Source organism: Somniosus microcephalus, chromosome 7 (genome assembly GCF_052327205.1).
Source record: "Somniosus microcephalus isolate GS21.2 chromosome 7, FLI_Smic_1.0, whole genome shotgun sequence".
Taxonomy (NCBI): Eukaryota; Metazoa; Chordata; class Chondrichthyes; order Squaliformes; family Somniosidae; genus Somniosus; species Somniosus microcephalus.
In genome coordinates this window covers 4237784-4244689 of record NC_140993.1, presented here as the reverse complement: position 1 = coordinate 4244689, position 6906 = coordinate 4237784, and the positions used below count along the sequence as shown (strand labels likewise).

Below are 6906 nucleotides of genomic sequence, written 5' to 3'. Positions count from 1 at the left end.
AGGGGCAAGGGCGAGGGCGGGCTCGCTGTTACAGGGGCGAGGGCGAGGGCCGGCTCGCTGTTACAGGGGCGAGGGCGAGGGCGGGCTCGCTGTTACAGAGGGCAAGGGCGAGGGCGGGCTCGCTGTTACGGGGCGAGGGCGAGGGCGGGCTCGCTGTTACAGGGGGCGAGGGCGAGGGCGGGCTCGCTGTTACAGGGGGCGAGGGCGAGGGCGGGCTCGCTGTTACAGGGGCAAGGGCGAGGGCGGGCTCGCTGTTACAGGGGCGAGGGCGAGGGCGGGCTCGCTGTTACAGGGGTGAGGGCGAGGGCGGTGAGTTGGGCTCGATAATCTGTGGCCAGCCTCGCTCACAGTTTCAGGCTGGCGTGATTTAATATTTATTTTGTGAAATGTTGGGCCAATCGATCGTTAATAAAACAAGGACTTTGGATTCAATCATAAAAAGAGATAGCAGAAATCTTGTGCATTGCAGAATCACTAAGGCAGAGCAGAGAGAGCAGAAAACACGGTAAGCTTTAAAATCATTTTTAACTATTCCTTCCTATTTACCTGAACGTTCTGACTCTCACTGGGGTTCAGTTCCACAAACACTGACTCTCACTGGGGTACAGTTCCACAGACACTGACTCTCACTGGGGTACAGTTCCACAGACACTGACTCTCACTGGGGTACAGTTCCACAGACTCTGACTCTCACTGGGGTACAGTTCCACAAACACTGACTCTCACTGGGGTACAGTTTAACAGGCAAAATTAGCAAAAAATATAAAAACAGATAGTAAGAGTTTTTATAGTTATATGAAAAGAAAAAGGGTGGCTAAAGTAAATGTTGGTCCCTTAGAGGATGGGACCAGGAAATTAATGGTGGGAAATATGGAGATGGCAAAAACACTGAATGAATATTTTGTATCAGTCTTTACAGTAGAAGACACTAAGAATATCCCAACACTGGACAAACAGGGGGCTATAGGGGGGGAGGAGCTAAACACGATCAAAATCACTAAGGAAGTGGTACTCGGTAAAATAATGGGACTGAAGGCGGATAAATCACCTGGACCTGGTGGCTTACATCCTAGGGTCTTGAGGGAAGTGGCGGTAGGGATTGTGGATGTATTGGTAATAATTTTCCAAAACTCCCTGGACTCAGCAAAGGTCCCGGCAGACTGGAAAACTGCTAATGTAACACCCTTATTTAAAAAGGGCAGTAGACAGAAGGCTGGAAACTATAGACTGGTTAGCCTAACATCTGTGGTAGGTAAAATTTTAGAGTCCATTATTAAGGAGACAGTAACAGGACATTTGGATAATCATAATTTAATAGGACAAAGTCAGCATGGTTTTATGAAGGGGAAGTCATGTTTGACAAATTTGCTGGAGTTCTTTGAGGAAGTAACGTATAGGGTGGATAAAGGGGAACCAGTGGACGTAGTGTATTTAGACTTCCAAAAGGCAATTGACAAGGTGCCACACAAAAGATTATTGCTTAAGATAAAAAATCACGGGATTGGGGGTAATATTCTGGCATGGATAGAGGATTGGTTATCTAACAGAAGGCAGAGAGTTGGGATAAATGGTTCATTCTCAGACTGGCAATCAGTAACTAGTGGTGTTCCGCAGGGGTCAGTGCTGGGTCCCCAACTCTTTACAATCTATATTAATGATTTGGAGGAGGGGACCGAGTGTAACATATCAAAGTTTGCAGATGATACTAAGATGGGAGGGAAAGTAGTGAGTGAGGAGGACATAAAAAACCTGCAAGGGGACATCGACAGGCTAAGTAAGTGGGCAGAGATTTGGCAGATGGAATACAATACTGGAAAGTGTGAGGTTATGCACTTTGGCAGGAAAAATCGTAGAGCAAGTTATTATCTTAATGGCAAGAAACTGGAAAGTACTGAAGTACAAAGGGATCTGGGGGTCCTGGTGCACGAAACTCAAAAGGTTAGTATGCAGGTGCAGCAAGTGATTAAGAAGGCCAATGGAATGTTAGCTTTCATTGCTGGGGGATAGAATATAAAAATAGGGAGGTATTGCTTCAGTTGTACAAGGCATTGGTGAGACCGCACCTGGAATACTGCATACAGTTTTGGTGTCCATACTTAAGAAAAGACATACTTGCTCTCGAGTCAGTACAAAGAAGGTTCACTCGGTTAATCCCGGGGATGAGGGGATGGACATATGAGGAGAGGTTGAGTAGATTGGGACTCTACTCATTGGAGTTCAGAAGAATGAGAGGCGATCTTATTGAAACATATAAGATTGTGAAGGGGTTGGATCGGGTGGATGCGGGGAAGATGTTCCCGATGATGGGTGAAACTAGAATTGGGGGCATAGTCTTAGAATAAGGGGCTGCTCTTTCAAAACTGAGATGAGGAGGAACTACTTCACTCAGAGGGTGGTAGGTCCATGGAATATGCTGCCCCAAAAAGCTGTAGAAGCTACATCATTACATAAATTTAAAACAGAAATAGACAGTTTCCTAGAAGTAAAGGGAATTAAGGGTTACGGGGAGCGGGCAGGAATTTGGACAGGAGTCCAGGTTCGGATCGGACATGGCCCTGTGGGTAGCGGAGCGGGCCCAGGGGCCGTGTAGCCTGATCCTGCTGCTATTTCGTGTGTCTAATTCTGTTAGATTCAGGAGATGGTTCTGTGATAGTGGATTGGCGGTTAGGATCAGATCAGCCATGATCTTATTGAATGGCGGAGCAGGCTCGAGGGGCCGATTGGCCGACTCCTGCTCCTATTTCTTATGTTCTTTTGTAGGCACTGACTCTCACTGGGGTGCAGTTCCACAGGCACTGACTCTCACTGGGGTACAGTTCCACAGACACTGACTCTCACTGGGGTACAGTTCCACAGACACTGACTCTCACTGGGGTACAGTTCCACAGACACTGACTCTCACTGGGGTACAGTTCCACAGACACTGACTCTCACTGGGGTACAGTTCCACAGGCACTGACTCTCACTGGGGTGCAGTTCCACAGACACTGACTCTCATTGGGGTACAGCTCCACAGACACTGACTCTCACTGGGGTACAGTTCCACAGACACTGACTCTCACTGGGGTACAGTTCCACAGAAACTGACTCTCACTGGGGTACAGTTCCACAGACACTGACTCTCACTGGGGTACAGTTCCACAGACACTGACTCTCACTGGGTACAGTTCCACAGACACTGACTCTCACTGGGTACAGTTCCACAGACACTGACTCTCACTGGGTACAGTTCCACAGACACTGACTCTCACTGGGGTACAGTTCCACAGACACTGACTCTCACTGGGTACATTTCCACAGACACTGACTCTCACTGAGGTATAGTTCCACAGACACTGACTCTCACTGGGGTACAGTTCCACAGACACTGACTCTCACTGGCGTACAGGTTCCACAGACACTGACTCTCACTGGGGTACAGTTCCACAGACACTAACTCTCACTGGGGTACAGTTCCACAGACACTGACTCTCACTGGGGTACAGTTCCACAGACACTGACTCTCATTGGGTACAGTTCCACAGACACTGACTCTCACTGGGGTACAGTTCCACAGACACTGACTCTCACTGGGGTACAGTTCCACAGACACTGACTCTCACTGGGGTACAGTTCCACAGACACTGACTCTCACTGGGGTACAGTTCCACAGACACTGACTCTCACTGGGGTACAGTTCCACAGACACTGACTCTCACGGGGGTACAGTTCCACAGACACTGACTCTCACTGGGGTACAGTTCCACAGACACTGACTCTCACTGGGGTACAGTTCCACAGACATTGACTCTCACTGGGGTACAGTTCCACAGACACTGACTCTCACTGGGGTACAGTTCCACAGACACTGACTCTCACTGGGGTACACTTCCACAGACACTGACTCTCACTGGGGTACAGTTCCACAGACACTGACTCTCACTGGGGTACAGTTCCACAGACACTGACTCTCACTGGGGTACAGTTCCACAGACACTGACTCTCACTGGGGTACAGTTCCACAGACACTGACTCTCACTGGGGTACAGTTCCACAGACACTGACTCTCACTGGGGTACAGTTCCACAGACACTGACTCTCACTGGGGTACAGTTCCACAGACACTGACTCTCACTGGGGTACAGTTCCACAGACACTGACTCTCACTGGGGTACAGTTCCACAGGCACTGACTCTCACTGGGGTGCAGTTCCACAGACACTGACTCTCACTGGGGTACAGCTCCACAGACACTGACTCTCACTGGGGTACAGTTCCACAGACACTGACTCACACTGGGGTACAGTTCCACAGACACTGACTCTCACTGGGGTACAGTTCCACAGACACTGACTCTCACTGGGGTACAGTTCCACAGACACTGACTCTCACTGGGTACAGTTCCACAGACACTGACTCTCACTGGGTACAGTTCCACAGACACTGACTCTCACTGGGTACAGTTCCACAGACACTGACTCTCACTGGGGTACAGTTCCACAGACACTGACTCTCACTGGGTACATTTCCACAGACACTGACTCTCACTGAGGTACAGTTCCACAGACACTGACTCTCACTGGGGTACAGTTCCACAGACACTGACTCTCACTGGGGTACAGTTCCACAGACACTAACTCTCACTGGGGTACAGTTCCACAGACACTGACTCTCACTGGGGTACAGTTCCACAGACACTGACTCTCACTGGGGTACAGTTCCACAGACACTGACTCTCACTGGGGTACAGTTCCACAGACACTGACTCTCACTGGGGTACAGTTCCACAGACACTGACTCTCACTGGGGTACAGTTCCACAGACACTGACTCTCACTGGGGTACAGTTCCACAGACACTGACTCTCACTGGGGTACAGTTCCACAGACACTGACTCTCACTGGGGTACAGTTCCACAGACACTGACTCTCACGGGGGTACAGTTCCACAGACACTGACTCTCACTGGGGTACAGTTCCACAGACACTGACTCTCACTGGGGTACAGTTCCACAGACACTGACTCTCACTGGGGTACAGTTCCACAGACACTGACTCTCACTGGGGTACAGTTCCACAGACACTGACTCTCACTGGGGTACAGTTCCACAGACACTGACTCTCACTGGGGTACAGTTCCACAGACACTGACTCTCACTGGGGTACAGTTCCACAGACACTGACTCTCACTGGGGTACAGTTCCACAGACACTGACTCTCACTGGGGTGCAGTTCCACAGACACTGACTCTCACTGGGGTACAGTTCCACAGACATTGACTCTCACTGGGGTACAGTTCCACAGACACTGACTCTCACTGGGGTACAGTTCCACAGACACTGACTCTCACTGGGGTACAGTTCCACAGACACTGACTCTCACTGGGGTACAGTTCCACAGACACTGACTCTCACTGGGGTACACTTCCACAGACACTGACTCTCACTGGGGTACAGTTCCACAGACACTGACTCTCACTGGGGTACAGTTCCACAGACACTGACTCTCACTGGGGTACAGTTCCACAGACACTGACTTTCACTGGGGTACAGTTCCACAGACACTGACTCTCACTGGGGTACAGTTCCACAGACACTGACTCTCACTGGGGTACAGTTCCACAGACACTGACTCTCACTGGGGTACAGTTCCACAGACACTGACTCTCACTGGGGTACAGTTCCACAGACACTGACTCTCACTGGGGTACAGTTCCACAGACACTGACTCTGACTGGGGTACAGTTCCACAGACACTGACTCTCACTGGGGTACAGTTCCACAGACACTGACTCACACTGGGGTACAGTTCCACAGACACTGACTCTCACTGGGGTACAGTTCCCCAGACACTGACTCTCACTGGGGTACAGTTCCACAGACACTGACTCTCACTGGGGTGCAGTTCCACAGACGCTGACTCTCACTGGGGTACAGTTCCACAGACACTGACTCTCACTGGGGTACATTTCCACAGAAACTGACTCTCACTGGGGTACAGTTCCACAGAGACTGACTCTCACTGGGGTACAGTTCCACAGACGCTGACTCTCACTGGGGTACAGTTCCACAGACTCTGACTCTCACTGGGGTACATTTCCACAGACACTGACTCTCACTGGGGTACAGTTCCACAGACACTGACTCTCACTGGGGTACAGTGCTACAGAAACTGACTCTCACTGGGGTACAGTTCCACAGACTCTAACTCTCACTCTGGTACAGTTGCACAAACACTGACTCTCACTGGAGTACGGGTTCCACAGACACTGACTCTCACTGGGGGACAGTTCCACAGACACTGACTCTCACTGGAGTACGGGTTCCACAGACACTGACTCTCACTGGAGTACGGGTTCCACAGACACTGACTCTCACTGGGGTACAAATCCACAGACATTGACTCTCACTGGGGTAAAATTCCACTGGCACTGACTCTCACTGGGGTACAGTTCCACAGACACTGACTCTCACTGGGGTAGAGTTCCACAGACACTGACTCTCACTGGGGTACATTACCACAGACACTGACTCACACTGTGGTGCAGTTCCACAGACACTGACTCTCACTGGGGTACAGTTCCACAGGCACTGACTCTCACTGGGGTTCAGTACCACAGACACTGACTCACACTGGGGTGCAGTTCCACAGACACTGACTCTCACTGGGGTACAGATCCACAGGCACTGACTCTCACTGGGGTACAGTTCCACAGAAACTGATTCTAACTGGGGTACAGTTCCACTGACACTGACTCTCACTGGGGTACAGTTCCACAGACATTGAATCTCACTGGGGTACTGTTCCACTGGCACTGACTCTCACTGGGGAACATTTCCACTGACACTGACCCTCACTGGGGTACAGTTCCACAGACACTGACTCTCACAGGGGTACAGTTCCACTGACACTGACTCTCACTGGGGTACA

General features: G+C 50.6%; 1 protein-coding gene across 2 annotated transcripts in view; it reads left to right on the top strand.

Annotated features, from left to right (window-relative positions):
- Positions 1-454: 454 nt before the first annotated feature.
- aoc1 (amine oxidase copper containing 1) overlaps positions 455-6906 on the top strand; it is a 131652-nt gene continuing 125200 nt past the window's right edge. For both annotated transcript variants that reach the window (XM_085992160.1, XM_085992161.1), the window contains exon 1: positions 455-505. The gene's annotated coding sequence lies outside the window, so the exon portion shown is untranslated. The remainder of the gene's footprint in view (positions 506-6906) is intronic.